Genomic DNA, 14,508 nt, shown 5'->3' with positions numbered 1-14,508 from the left:
AAGAGTAACGTATAAAAAAAGGTATAAATACTGGGATCCACAAAAGGGAACATTTGGAAAAGTACCAAGAAGGGATATTGGTCTCCCTATGTTACTCAACCTTGCCGCCTAAATTCAAGTTAAAAGGGAAACGAAGGAGAGCGGTTTTTTTTCTGTTTTTTTGAGTTGAAACCTGTAAAATAGTTACGGCGTCAATTCGAAAATGGAGGATTCTCAAGTTTTACGCTGTACTGGGGGGTCTCAGACTGTGCAGATCTAGCCTCGGTCTCTTGGAAGAAAAACTGTTGGCGAAGACGGACGTGTTTTTTTGTCCAGTCCAAGTATAAAGAAAAAAAAGAGCAATAAAAAAAAAAAAACCGGGAAAAGATCTTAACAGCTGAATACAGCAAAAAGAAAGAAACATTGTGCGTTTATAAAGTAAAAGTGTGTGAAGTGCCAATTTCAATTGGTATGTATTGCAGCGTCGCTAATATACACCACATACACTCGTGGCGTAGGGTAGTGTTTTTTTTTATTGTAGGAAATTAATTTTTCAGATTGGCGGTTAGTACCGGCCTAAACTTCGGGCAATCGTTTGGGTACCTGTCTGAACCCCAAGACGAAAGCTCACAACAACAATATCCCCGATATTAGGGCCTCCGGCCGCGACAAGGGACTTATGCTCCTCGCCCAACTACAGCTCCGTACCAAAAATTCCCAGCGCTAGGCCGAGCAGCACAAAGCGAGAGGCGTAAAAGATCGGCTCATCAGTCGCTTTGCATGCGCGAGCCACTTATGTGTCACGGACCCGCGATATATTGAAAGACGTCCAAGTCCGCGGAAATTGTTAAAGCTACGTAAACGGTCAACCAATTTCTACCCGAAATATAGATCTGGGTCTAGACCTATTTTCGTTTCCCCATACGAAGTGCCGAGGAGTGCCCACATGTGAAGCCGGCGGCAACGACGGTCGTTTTTATACCCGATACTCAAAATGAGTATTGGGGTATATTAGATTTGTGGTGAAAATGGATGTGTGTAACGTCCAGAAGGAATCGTTTCCGACCCTATAAAGTATATATATTCTTGATCAGCATCAATAGCCGAGTCGATTGAGCCCTGTCTGTCTGTCCGTCCGTCCGTCCGTCCGTCTGTCCGTCTGTCCGTCCGTCCGTCTGTCCGTCCCCTTCAGCGCCTAATGCTCAAAGACTATAAGAGCTAGAGCAACGATGTTTTGGATCCAGACTTCTGTGATATGTCACTGCTACAAAAATATTTAAAAACTTCGAAAAAACATGTTTTATTATTTTAGCACTAGCTAAAAGTACAGTTTTAGATTTTTAAATCGAGTTTTAGTCGTGTTTTTTAGATGCGGCTCGCAGATGAGATCTTATGGAGGTCTCGGAAGTAGCAATTTTGGTTCGGTTTTTTATGTTTTTGCCATAATTTGACCCGTTCTTTATGAAATCACTCAGAACACACCTAGTTTTACCAATTTCATCACTTATTTTCATTATTGATGGACCTACTTCCTTCGAGGCTTTTATTGTGGAGCTTTCGTCCTTTGAAAAGGACTTACCATAACCCACATTTTTTTCTCGTAATAAGGACACCCTAATTGATTTTTGAGAATTTATTCAATGTCCGGTCGCGACCACATCCAAAATAAAAAATTTTTCAATGTGAATGTCGTATTCAAGTGTCGAATTTTTTGGGAGCGGAAATTTGAGTTATGTCAATTAAATTTTTTTCTCAATCTACTTAGATGAATATTGCTATTATTTTTTTTTTAATTTATGCTAAATTGAATAGAGATTTGAGGAAAATTCAAATTCACCGTTTTCTATGGCTTGTGCCGGAAATATTGGTGCCTAAAGTGTACATTTTAGTATGTCGTATTCAAGTGTCGGGGAGTGTATATATCACTCTCCTGAAGCAGAAAGCTGACGAATTTCATAGCTAAATTGGACAATAATATAAATAAATTATTATAGTTTAAATTTTCAACGAACAATAATCTAAAAAAAATTTGAGGAAATTTAGCAGTAGGCAAATAAAACACTTGGAGATCTGATGAGCCTAAGCCTTGAGGCTCTAAATTGTAATTTTGGGAACTCAAAAGTACCTGTAGTTATAGTTATTATCGTACCTGCTAATAACTGTTATTTTTTTGTGTTGATCAATGTGACGTCCTGGAGACTATTTTTAAACTTTAATAAGACGCTATTATCCTCGATGATATTAACACAAATAATTTGTAAATACTTCTACTAATAACACTAACTAGGCAACAAAATTGAACTTTTCCTTTACGCTTTGAAGCAAACCGACTTTTTCTGGCAAATTTAGGGCTTTAATCAGGATTTAAAAAAAAACACACACATGTACAACGGCTATTTTTAAAAAAGGTTAACCGCGAAATATTGTGTACTAAGCTATAAAACCCTTTTTGTTTTTCGTGGTTCGCACTAAGCCTTGTGAAATCGTACCTACGGAATTCCCCAGGGCTCAGTACTTGGCTCTCTTCTGTTCTCAATTTATGTATTTTCCCAAATGTTGTGTCTCAATGTTAAGTCCATATGTATGATGATGTTGTTCAAATGTACGTTAGTCGTCCACTCTTTAAGTCCACGAATGTATTTATGTAAGTAGTAAGCCTAATTCCATAACTGAATGGGCGCAAAAAAACAGACTGAGTCTAAAAACGGCAAAGCCAAGAATCTTATTAATACAAAAAACGAGGGGGAACGTTGTGAATTGCTTCTGCGAACTGACATTATACCCGAGACTTGGTCAGTATGGCTCTCCTCCGGCAGACGTCGCTAATATTGAACGACACGACAAAGAGTGCGTGCGAGAGAGACAGAAAATCAGTCTGAACGTGACGTCGGGCGCTCCGTAGCCACTGCAAATTGATTTGTTCCTTTTGGCTATAAAAATGATCTGATCTGATCCAGATTCAGCAATCTGATAGCAATCAGATCTATGATTCTGTGTTTTTAGTTTTCTCGAATCTGCAATATTGTGGATGCAACAGATTTTCGTCCTTTGCGGGGGCGGAAGGGGGTGTGTCGAAATTTTGACACAAATCGGTCAAGGTCCGATATAACAGGAGTGTGCATACCAAATTTGGTCGCTCTTATAGGTTCTGAGATCCTTGAACTCGTATTTTGCAATTGGCAAAAAATACCATGAAATCTGTGTGTTAGAGAGAGACAGAGCGAGAAAGAATGAAATTGTTTTCCTGATTCTGGCTATAATAATTATACGATCTGATTCAGATTTTACACTCTAGAAGATATAGTTATCCTCTACGATTCTGCGTTTTAATTTTCTCGTATCGTCGAAATTGTGGATGCCACAATTCGCTCTTGTGGGGGCGGAAGTGGGCGGGCGAAGTTTTGAAATATTTTTGTAACAGTGACATATTACAGAAGTCTGGATCCAAACATCGTTGCTCTAGCTCTTATAGTCTTTAAGCACTAGGCGCTAATAGGGACGGACAGTCGGACGGACGGACAGACAGACAGGGCTCAATCGACTCGGCTATTGATGCTGATCAAGAATATATATACTTTATGGGGTCGGAAACGATTCCTTCTGGACGTTACACACATCCACTTTTACCACAAATCTAATATACCCCAATACTCATTTTGAGTATCGGGTATAAAAAAAATTACATTTTTTGTTTTGCGAAAAGAATTAGCTGCTCTCTTTCGAAAGTAGTTTTTTTTTATATTTTAGATCCGCGAGCGGAACGCACACATTGCAGTGCGTTTGTGTGAATAGACAGCAGCTAAAATTTGACTGTTAGTGTTATTGCATTCTTGCTGATCACTGTTGCACATGTGTACGTGAGCGGCAGCAAACTTCCCTATGCACATAAGATATGGTCTTGCCGAGCCCTGTTTTAGATATGAAGATAGCGCTTTTCTTTGTTTTTGAGCACATTTTTTGCTTAGTGTCCGATTATGCCATGGAGCCACTCTAAGATTCGAAAATATTCAGCCAGGCTCCGTTTTTCACATACTTTTGCGGACTACGTTTTCAGCCAGTACGTTTACTTTTCGTTTCACAAATATTTGGTATCGATACCTTTCATTTCTCATCGGTTCTGGCAAACAAAAACAACTGACTTGGTTGCTTTGAAAATATACAGCGTGACAAACTGTGAATAACATGGCATTTGAATATTAAATCAAAACATGAATTTTGTGCAACTACGTTTTGAATTATATGTACATATACAGTGGGGAGCAAAAGTGAGTACATACTCACAATCACTGACTTTAGCCTCCCATAACAGGCAAACGAATAAAGCCAAACAAACCAAATTTGTTACCCATATAAATACTTGTATTCTTAAAAAATAAACAATAATTACAAGAACGAGTAAAAATTTTTCAAAGAATGAAAAGTAAAAATCCAAAAGAACTCGCATGTACTCGGTTTTGCACTTTTTCATAAAAATTAAAGTAAATCATAATATTAACATTTTGCGCATAGACCCATATTAGATATTACTTTTTTAATACGGTTTGGAATGTTCTCTATCCAATTCCCAAAAATATCTTCTGAAATAGGATTGCACTCCGCATCTATACATCCCCAGAGATCGCCTTGGTTAGATGGCGCTGATTCGTAGTGCTCAAGCCGTCGTTTTACGATTGACCGTAGGCTTTCAATCGGATTAAGGTCGGTTCTTTGAGATAACCACTCCAGCAATTTAAAATTTTGATTAACCAGTCATTCTCGAAAATTTTTCGCAATTTGCTTCGGATTCCTGTCTTGTAAACAAGTTAGTTAAATTCAGGATAAATACATTTCTCCGGAAAATTAAGAAGTTAGGCTTGTAGAAGTTGTAAATAGTCCTCTCTGAACTGAATAACATAAATTTTTTGTAGAGGAGCAACGTGCTACCAAGTAAAGCAACTTCAGACCATAGTAATAAGGAATAATATGAAATATTGAAATATTATGGTCTGAAGTTGCTTTACTTGGTAGCACGTTGCTCCTCTACAAAAAATTTATGTTATTCAGTTCAGAGAGGACTATTTACAACTTCTACAAGCCTAACTTCTTAATTTTCCGGAGAAATGTATTTATCCTGAATTTAACTAACTTGTTTACAAGACAGGAATCCGAAGCAAATTGCGAAAAATTTTCGAGAATGACTGGTTAATCAAAATTTTAAATTGCTGGAGTGGTTATCTCAAAGAACCGACCTTAATCCGATTGAAAGCCTACGGTCAATCGTAAAACGACGGCTTGAGCACTACGAATCAGCGCCATCTAACCAAGGCGATCTCTGGGGATGTATAGATGCGGAGTGCAATCCTATTTCAGAAGATATTTTTGGGAATTGGATAGAGAACATTCCAAACCGTATTAAAAAAGTAATATCTAATATGGGTCTATGCGCAAAATGTTAATATTATGATTTACTTTAATTTTTATGAAAAAGTGCAAAACCGAGTACATGCGAGTTCTTTTGGATTTTTACTTTTCATTCTTTGAAAAATTTTTACTCGTTCTTGTAATTATTGTTTATTTTTTAAGAATACAAGTATTTATATGGGTAACAAATTTGGTTTGTTTGGCTTTATTCGTTTGCCTGTTATGGGAGGCTAAAGTCAGTGATTGTGAGTATGTACTCACTTTTGCTCCCCACTGTATGTATACGGCGAGAAACAGCTCTTCTTACCCTGATGTTCTGTTATGTGCGTGTTACAAGAAACATATGTATGTATATTTCTTGCCAAAGTTCCGACAGCCGAATAGGACTGCGTCAGCTTTCCGAGCCAAATTTAAAGTTGGGTTAAGAAAAAGCTATTTACAAAGAAAGCAAAAGTTAATTTGCTTCGATATTGGTGGGAAGTTTATGTTACTGATTTAATAAGTCATCTATTACTTTCCTTTTGCAACTAAGATTCGTTTTGTTGTATAAAAAGCCGTTTACTTTTAATTTCGTTGAGCAGAAAAGTAAGAAATCTTGCAGATAGTGAAAACGGGAGCACCAATTTATGTGATTTCGTAGTGGCCTAAAATTTAAATATTGGGAAAACAAAATAGTCCTAAAACATTATCTATCGATTTGAAAATGTATCTTATAAAATCTAAGAAAAATATTCAGATATTTATCATTAAAATATAACTCAAATGTTAGCTAAAGCTTACGATACACCATAAAAGCCACCATTTCCTCACGGGATGCTAACATGTAGATTCTACATTTTAAAAGCTGGGCGTTAAGTCTATGCTTTTTTAGTTGACTTTATAAAGAAAATATCTAAAACAATGCGTTGCTACATTCTTGTTTTTATTATTTTGAACAGTTTAGGCAGTGAGATTTTTATAACTGAACGTTATAAGCTGTATCTACATATGTATGTAAAGATATTTTTTTAAAGCTCGAAACTAGTAAAGGAAAAGCTCTAAAGCCTTTCTTCACACACTTAAATATATTCTTACAAGGAGAAATTTAAGTATTATGCTTTTTATTATTTTTCTCGTTTAAACCTACCGTGCTCACAAATTGTTAGAAGTCTGATAAGAGAGACGGGCAAATATCGATGTGACCATGTGATCATCGATATTTTCAAGTATCGAAAACATCGATGTGAATAAGGCCTTCATCGATGTTTGAAGGGATTCAGGATAGATTCATACATATGCGGGTCAAGAAGCCAAAGAAGTTTTTGAATAAGTACTTATTATAATAATGAACAATACTCCACGAGAACGATCAATACCGGGTTGAAATTAATATTGGTACACTCCTTTCTTTTCAAATAAAATCTTATATATAAAGAAAATGTACATAGTATGAGGTGAAATTGGATCTATTTACGTATCCTTTCTGGAAAAATGTATATCCTTAAAGTGGCTCCCTTGGAAATATTTATTGGTAAACTGCACAGTGGGCCAGAAATCCATTTTTTGACGAAAATTGAAATAGTAAAGTTAGTAACTTCAAATTTGCTACACAATATTTATTTTGTGCTACATCGGCAAAAGAAGGCTGACGAGATGCAAGAGAACGATGTGCCGTATCATAATTAGCATGCTCCGACATATATATCCTAGTTTTAGACCGATCCCACCACGGCCACTACTACCGCCCATATAAGAAAAGATTTGCCTCTGTTGATTGTTAACACGTAGTCCATTATGCTAAACGTGCTTTCAACTTTGATAACCATCTTGGACAGAAGCCATCTGAGATGAAGACAGGCTTCTCCCGAATTTTGCCAAATACTTTTTATGTGTAGATAAAAGCAGCTTAGTTTATTATTTATTTATTTCTTTTTCACAGTGCTTATAGTCTAGTCACACTGACGACCATCCACCATCCATTTCGGGGATGGTCCGTAAGGTTTTGCCGTTCTGAAAATTTCCCAGTTAGTCTACCATCCATTTTGGATGTTGCTAAACCGCACGTTTCTATGCGACAGATCGCCGATGGTGAAAAATTGAAAAATTGTTATTCAAAACGAAAAAATGGTAGTCACTACGAAAACGTATATATTGATTGTGACAAAATAAACTAAAAACAACAACAATCATGCCCAATGGCTCGGATCATTAAGGCTGGCGATGAGATGGAATGCGGCGTTACCGAGTCTGTCAGGGTGAAGTTGCAAGTGTGTAGCGAATAAATGGCAGACGACTGACAACATAGAACAAATATTTTTATGCTTTGTAAATGCTTTATGTTATGCATAATTTATTCTTGGATAATGAGTTTTTTTCGGGCATTATCGAGTTGGATGTGGACGGATCATGTAGCTCCAGCACCTTTTCTGGCAGCATAGGCCCCACCAAAGCGAGCCAAAAAGACGACACTTCTTGGATGGCAGAGATAACCAGAGAGCGACTCGAAGAGCAGACGGACCTTCACAGGAAGAAGGAAGAACATGAAATGAAAGAAGGAAAAGATGGTCGAGGACCTCATAAACACGCAAAAAAAAACATGATTTATTTATTAAGTGCATTACGGTCTAAACAATATTTTGCGTTGGCAGATCGTATCTGTTCTGTTGACTGATTAAAATTACCAGAACTGTTCCTGCTTTCAGGCTGTTCGCATATTTTGCTGTTGAACCGCGGCCGAAGTAATTGCTACATCTTCATCATAGATTATAAGAACAAAAATTAATAAATCTTTTGCTCAAATTTAATGTACTTGTTATTGGCATTAGCTGTTTTTGACGGATGGTGGATGGTGCCAGTGTGAATCGGAGTTTCACATCTGTCAGAAAATCCCACCATTCCCCCGGGATGGGCTCAGTGTGCAGAGCCTATTACCAAAGACTATACAATACCAAGATGTTGCATGAGCGACCAAAAAGCTGTTCTATGGCGGGTCCTAACATTAGAACCCAAAAGGCACGAGGGAGCGCGGGCGGGTTTCAATTCCCTTTTCGCCTGTACTTCGTCTTTACCGCGACCCCGCTGCCCATCGGTTTCGTCTGTTCGGCAATTCTGGACTCTCGAGCCTCAGCACCGTCGAAGCGGTGGTCGCGGATCGCCGATGTCTTTGGAGCGGCACAGTGGGACCTTTGGCCGTCTCAGCTTGCTAAATTAGTTCAATAAATATTTGCACACTGAAAAAATTTTAAACTTTGAGTGCTTATATCTTCTAAACTAAAACTATCTTGAAAATTCGATTGGAAAATTCTCTATTAGATGCGTACATTAAATTTATCTGAAGCACTCATACAATTTTTTTACAATTTCGACTGAGTCCCCACTGTGCCGCGCCAAAGACATCAGCGACCACGCTGCCCTACGGTTTCGGCACGCAGACGATTCATATTATGTTTTTGTATTCTTTCTCTCGAGACACACCGACCCGACGCTGACCGAGGCATTGACGAAGCCGAGTAGCATTTCGGAGGCGAAGGTAGCGTAAACGAGAATTGAAATAATAGCCCCGCGCGCCCGTACCATGAAGCGTCAAACGAAAATTGAAAAAGAATTTGTTCCTCATGCAACATCTTGGTATTGTATAGTCTTTGCTATTACATTGTATGCCTTCAGTTTTGCGAAAGTCCAACCCGAAAGCGCTGCGATGCTTCGATTATTGTCAAAGTGGTTTTCATTGAGCAGCTTTTCATAATTGAGCTCATCCTCAGTGACAAATAAATTAAATTCCACACACTGGATGCTTTTGCATGTATAAATAAAACATAATATTAATATAAAATTTAAATAGAATATTCTTTAATTTCAAAAAATTATGTCTTGTTTTTATTGCATGCCTGGCTTTTTGCAAAGTCTTAAAGTCATCTGTTTGATAAGCTGCAAGCGATAGTAAACTGGGAAACTTTTTGTTTACTTTGAGAGCTCACCAAATTGAGCTAAGTACAAAAACCTAGTTTGCATATCTCGGTGGTGGGCTTCCTGTCTGTAGTCCGCCATGTTTGACTTTCGCTAGCATTGTTATTTTATGATAAGCTTACAGGCCATTGGCATACGAAATCCTCCATGTCTTGGAGAAGAGAGATTGTAGTACCAGATCTGTAGAGCCGTTCACTACACTCTAACTGCGTAAAGTAAAAGTAGTACTAACTATTGCTAGATGCATCCTTAAGATAATACTTTGGTTCATGCCCCACTTTAGCTTTCCGGTCATGAAGTTGCAGAGTGTTTTTGAGGGTATTTCCCCGAGAACATAATTGCAACGTCGACCGCGTAAGCCACGTCCCCTCCATTCCAGGTGATAACAATGTTCCACAAAAGAGGAGACAGGGCACTACCTTGCGGGGCGCCTCTGTTGACATACCTTGACTGGGCGGACGATGATCATCATCGGTGACCCATCGATGATGTCACCGTCCTGCATATGAGCAATTGACCAATGAGCATAACCAAGTGACAGTCCACCCCCAGGTTAGTCAGGGCTTGCGCCGGACAGTAACAGAGGATGTATAGGTATTCTCAGTTGCAGCCCGACAAGTCTCTCAAAGGTTTTGTGGAGGTAGGACGATAGGCTGATTGGTCTAAAGTTTTTTTAAGTTGAGTGTGAGACTTTCCCTGCCTTGGGTATGATGGCCTTGAGCCAAGCTCGCGTTATTATACCCACAACCAGTATCTTCCTGAAGATACATTGCATCCAGCTGATTACCAGGGATTACCTGGTCCGGGCCTGGCAATTTAAACGGGTTGAAGCTGTTTAATACCCAGCTTATAAAGATATTTTGTAAGGATGTGATCCATCGAGATTACCGATCCCTCTCTTGGGAGGTGTGCCAGCTCGATGGTTGTACACACGGGGAAATGCGTGTCGACAAGGGACTCCTCACTGGAGTTGGTCCACGTACCATCATTCTTGTTATGCCTTTTGCCTGTGACGTTTCCTCTATTTCCAAGCAAAATTTTTGCCAAGAACCCCTTTTTGCTTTTCTTGTTTCTTTTTTATATAGTGCCAGACTGATTGTATAGTCTGCCCAGTGCTTCTCCTCCTTCGCGCTTTTAGCTCTGTTGAAGGGAGTCCTGCAGCTTTTGCGGAGGTTGTCTCTTTGTTTTGACTATCTTATGGTGGTCATCTCTGTGGTCAGAGAAGGAATGCTCCTCTAGGACTTCCCAACTATTGATTATGCCTAACAATTTGTGTGACACTACGGTGAGGTCAATAATCTATTGCCGATTTGTAATTATAAAAGGGGGGTCGTTACCCCGATTACAAATAAATAAATTTGAGTTAAGGATGAAGCTGAAAAGTGACTGTTAAGACCTTACAAAAAAAGTCTAGAAATTTGCGAGTTGAGTTGTAAATTCATAATAAATTTTATTCTTAAAATCATAGCCTTATATGTAATTTGACAATGAGTTATGAGATAACATTTTTAACGATAATAATAGAATACGTTATGATCGTTGCTTACAACCGGCTGTGTTTTTTAAAACATGAAATCATGAATTTTTAATCAAAACAGAAACGTGTACGCGTTTAATACTTATTTTTTTGTTTTAAATTTTTTAAATTGTGTAATTTGTGTTATTTTTAATGTATCTTTCAAGAAATATACGAAGTATAGAGAAGGAAAATACTGAAGAAGAACGACAAATTGCCCCTCGACATGCTCTCCATCTAACCTATGCCACAAATATAAGGGTAATATGTCAGAACATACTTTAGATCAAAATCGTGTATTTCCCAGAAATCGCGTTCTTGAAATGAATGAGGAGACATATAATCATATGTGTTACCTCATATGCTTTAGTTTATTACACAGGTTTGGTTATTCCATGCCATCACCAAATCGTGGAATGAATGACGCATTTGATCGAAAATTTGGAACGGGAAAGTGAATATAATCACCTGGAATTTAATTTGAATTGTTAAATCTTCCACAAAAGGATTTCATTATTGCGGTTGCAGTGGCTTGTTCTGGAAGAGCAGACACATTGTTAGAAGAATGCCGCGCGGCTCATTCAGTAATATTGCAAAAAACACCGCAATGGAAAAGTTTTGTCAGCATCGAAAATCATAATCTGGGACGAATGCACAATGGCGCACAAACTTGAATTAGAAGCAGTTAACCGAACATTGAAAGGTCTAAGCAAGGACTCGAGATATTTTTAGGCGCTATGATTCTACTGTCTGGCGATTTCCGCCAAACACTGCCAGTAATTTCAAGAGAAACACCTACCGATGAAATAAACCCTTGCGAATATATGACGCTATGTGAAGAATTTTCAGCTGACAACAAACACGAGAGTTGCATTGCAAAATGATACATCTGCTGAAAATTTCTCAGTGTAATTGAAGACTATCGGTAATGGTCGAGTACCTGTCGACGAATCGAACTGATTGATTTCTCAGAATTCCTTTAACTTTGTCGCAAAAAAAGACGATCTCATCAACAAAGTATTTCCAAACATCATTTCCAACTACAAAAATAATGAATGGTTGAGTGAGATGATTTTAACTATATAATTCAAAGCGAGATCATTGAAACAATGTATTCATTCAAATATATTGGTCTGCCAACACATAATCTTGCCACTTCGTTTTGTCCATATTGAAAGACTTTATAGGTATCTCGGTTTCGGAAGAATTATAGCTTCAATATTTAGAGGACTTTTATTATAGTCACGAGTTTTACCGATAAAGTAACTTTAAACTTTGAAGTGCAAGAGTCTGTAGATGACTCACCTCGGTGTTTGCTCTTTTTCGTACTAAGGTTAATATTTGCGCAGCTTCCTCTAAAATTATGGTACATGGTACAATTAGAGCTCTAAGGTTTTGATAGCCACCATTCCTTGCCCTTTTGTGGCTAAGAACGCTTGTTTTTTTAACCTTGCCTCTTTCTATCGGACTCATTCCCTTAAACTCATAGCATAGCATGGCGGGACCATTTTACTTAGCGGACAGTTTTCTTTTGTGATGATATATTGCATTACTTTTTTCAACTGTTTCCACTCTTTATCGTTGTTCCATTACATCTGGCACTGCTTGGATCTCTTTTGTCCTTTTTATATGACTTTCAAATAATTGTAAGGCATCTTACACATGAACTTCTTCTGTTAATTGTGACTTTAATTTGATTAAATGTATTGACTTATTTATAGAATCAGAAAACCATTTAATATGTTTCGCTGAATCGTGATCTAGCATTGGTAAGTCTAGTAAACGATTCAGCTGATCCGAAAAAATTGTGCGTTTATTTTCATACCGCTTTGTCACCAATTCCCAAGCGGCATTATAATTCTCCAGTGGACCAGTTAAAACGTGAGCTACCATACTCCGTACTGAGACTATTACTGTTATTAATTAATTCACAAACTATTTGTGAAAAGCCGTCACACTCTTTTCCTTTTTTCTGGGTACTTCTACTTTTGGAAGATCAGGCCAATCTATATCTTCTTTTTTATCGTTGCCGCTTTACTATCCACGCTGTTTTCGTCAGCTACGGTTTGCATCCTAACTTCTAGGTTGCTTAACATGCCGATTTGGTCGTCGAAGCTGTCGTTTGTCTCATAGCTATGATAAAACTCCTGAGTTTTGGATCTCAGTTTTTTTACTGAGGAACTAAATTTTTCCCTTTCTCATTCTCCAAGTTTAGACTGGTTTGCTCTAAATACGTCTTCAGGTTTTCCACTTTGCTGTCGATTGTCTCAGATAATTTTTCTATGCTATTGTGAGTTTTGGGTTCTATGTCTTCCTTCACAGTTCCAGTCTCCACTTGCAACTTTGCTATTTCTACCTTCACTCTCGTTAGGGTTTAATTATTTTTGGACTCTACATACTTTTTATGTATTTCCTCCATATTTTTAATAATTTTATCGTACTGCCGTCTCTTATAGTAGTCATGATCGACTACTATATATGCAGTCGTTCAGTTCATGTTCCAATTAAACAATTTCGCATCCTGGATCCATTTAATATTTGGGTGGTTGAGAGGCGGAGTTGTATTTATTTGTAAATAAGACGAGATCCGTTTTCGGGTGATTCTTCCAGTCCGTCGATTCTGACAGTCGCTCATATTTTTTGGTCATGTCGCAGAGTTTTTAAAAGTTTTTCCCCGAGAAGATAACCGAAACGTCGTCCGGGTATTTCACGACTTTCCGGCCCCCCTTCCAGGTCGAATGTAAACTTGTTGAATTCTATGTTCCTCAGAAGCGAAGATAGGACATCACCTTGCGGTGTGCCTTTGTTGACATATATTGTCTGGGCAGATTATCCCATTGATGATGTCGTCATCCTGCATGTAAGCATTTTGGCGATGAGCATAACCAAGTGACGGTCCGACCCCAGGTCAGTCAGGGTTTCCGTAACGGCTCCCGGTCAACGTTGCTAAAGGCTCTCTCGATTACGAGCCATTAATGAGAACTTTTTCAGACGCAGAGATTTCTATAATACGGAGATTACTTCATGGAGTGCCGTTTCCGGGGATTTTCCTTTCCGGTAGGTATGTTGTGTGCCTGAATGCATGTGAGGATCTTAGTTGTCCTCAGTTGTATCCCAACACGTCTCTTAAAAATTTTGAGAAGAAAGGACGATGGACTGCTTGATCTAAAGTCTTTTGGAGCTCAGTGTGAAGCTGTCCCTGCTTTGGGGAGGAAAATTATCTTTGCCTTAAGCTAGTCTTTACAGCCACCAAGGCCATGTCACCGGCCTTTTGATGTTGGGCCAGAATTACCTGGTCCGGACCTGGCGAATTGAACGGGTTAAAGCTGTTTGTATGCCGTTTTGTATGGATGCAGTCCACCGAAGTTAAAGAGGGAGTGCAGGCTCGGGGTGTTGAGTAGCGATTAAAATGTGTAGGGATTGTAGTCTGCCCGGTGCTTCTCCTCGTTTCCGTTGTTGGCTCTGTTGAAGAGAGTGCTGCAGCTTTTACTTCGGATATCTATTTGTTTTGACCACTAGGGGGTTCTTTTTCTCCCTACGTTTGTTTGGAGGGCATGCATCCAACAGGGTGTTCACAGGACCATTTGGGTCATCCGGACATATTGGTGCCTTAGAGGGAAGTAGCTGGCTTTTCTGTGGTTAATATAGTCAGTAGGTTTAGGGCTCTC

General features: G+C 38.6%; 1 protein-coding gene and 2 long non-coding RNA genes across 8 annotated transcripts in view; 2 read left to right on the top strand and 1 right to left on the bottom strand.

Annotated features, from left to right (window-relative positions):
* The window catches only part of AGO3 (Argonaute 3), a 285,673-nt gene extending 279,067 nt beyond the window's left edge, over window positions 1-6,606 (bottom strand). For 5 of the 6 annotated variants that reach the window (XR_004469495.1, XM_033380771.1, XM_033380773.1 and 2 more), the window contains exon 1: window positions 6,506-6,606. The gene's annotated coding sequence lies outside the window, so the exon portion shown is untranslated. Of the gene's footprint in view, window positions 1-4,012; window positions 4,035-6,505 lie in introns of those variants that run through there. The other variant, XM_033380772.1, reaches the window with a different exon arrangement.
* On the top strand, window positions 6,605-7,909 carry LOC117184215 (uncharacterized). Its single transcript, XR_004469496.1, has 2 exons — window positions 6,605-6,753; window positions 7,298-7,909. It is a non-coding gene; the product is annotated as an uncharacterized lncRNA (long non-coding RNA).
* A 2,992-nt stretch (window positions 7,910-10,901) lies between these two features.
* LOC117184022 (uncharacterized) lies at window positions 10,902-11,987 on the top strand. The gene is made up of 2 exons (XR_004469169.1): window positions 10,902-11,101; window positions 11,223-11,987. It is a non-coding gene; the product is annotated as an uncharacterized lncRNA (long non-coding RNA).
* Window positions 11,988-14,508: the final 2,521 nt, after the last annotated feature.

This window comes from Drosophila pseudoobscura, chromosome 4 (genome assembly GCF_009870125.1).
Source record: "Drosophila pseudoobscura strain MV-25-SWS-2005 chromosome 4, UCI_Dpse_MV25, whole genome shotgun sequence".
NCBI classification, from domain to species: Eukaryota; Metazoa; Arthropoda; class Insecta; order Diptera; family Drosophilidae; genus Drosophila; species Drosophila pseudoobscura.
Note: the sequence above shows the minus strand (reverse complement) of the source record. Positions and strands in the feature narration are given on the sequence as shown.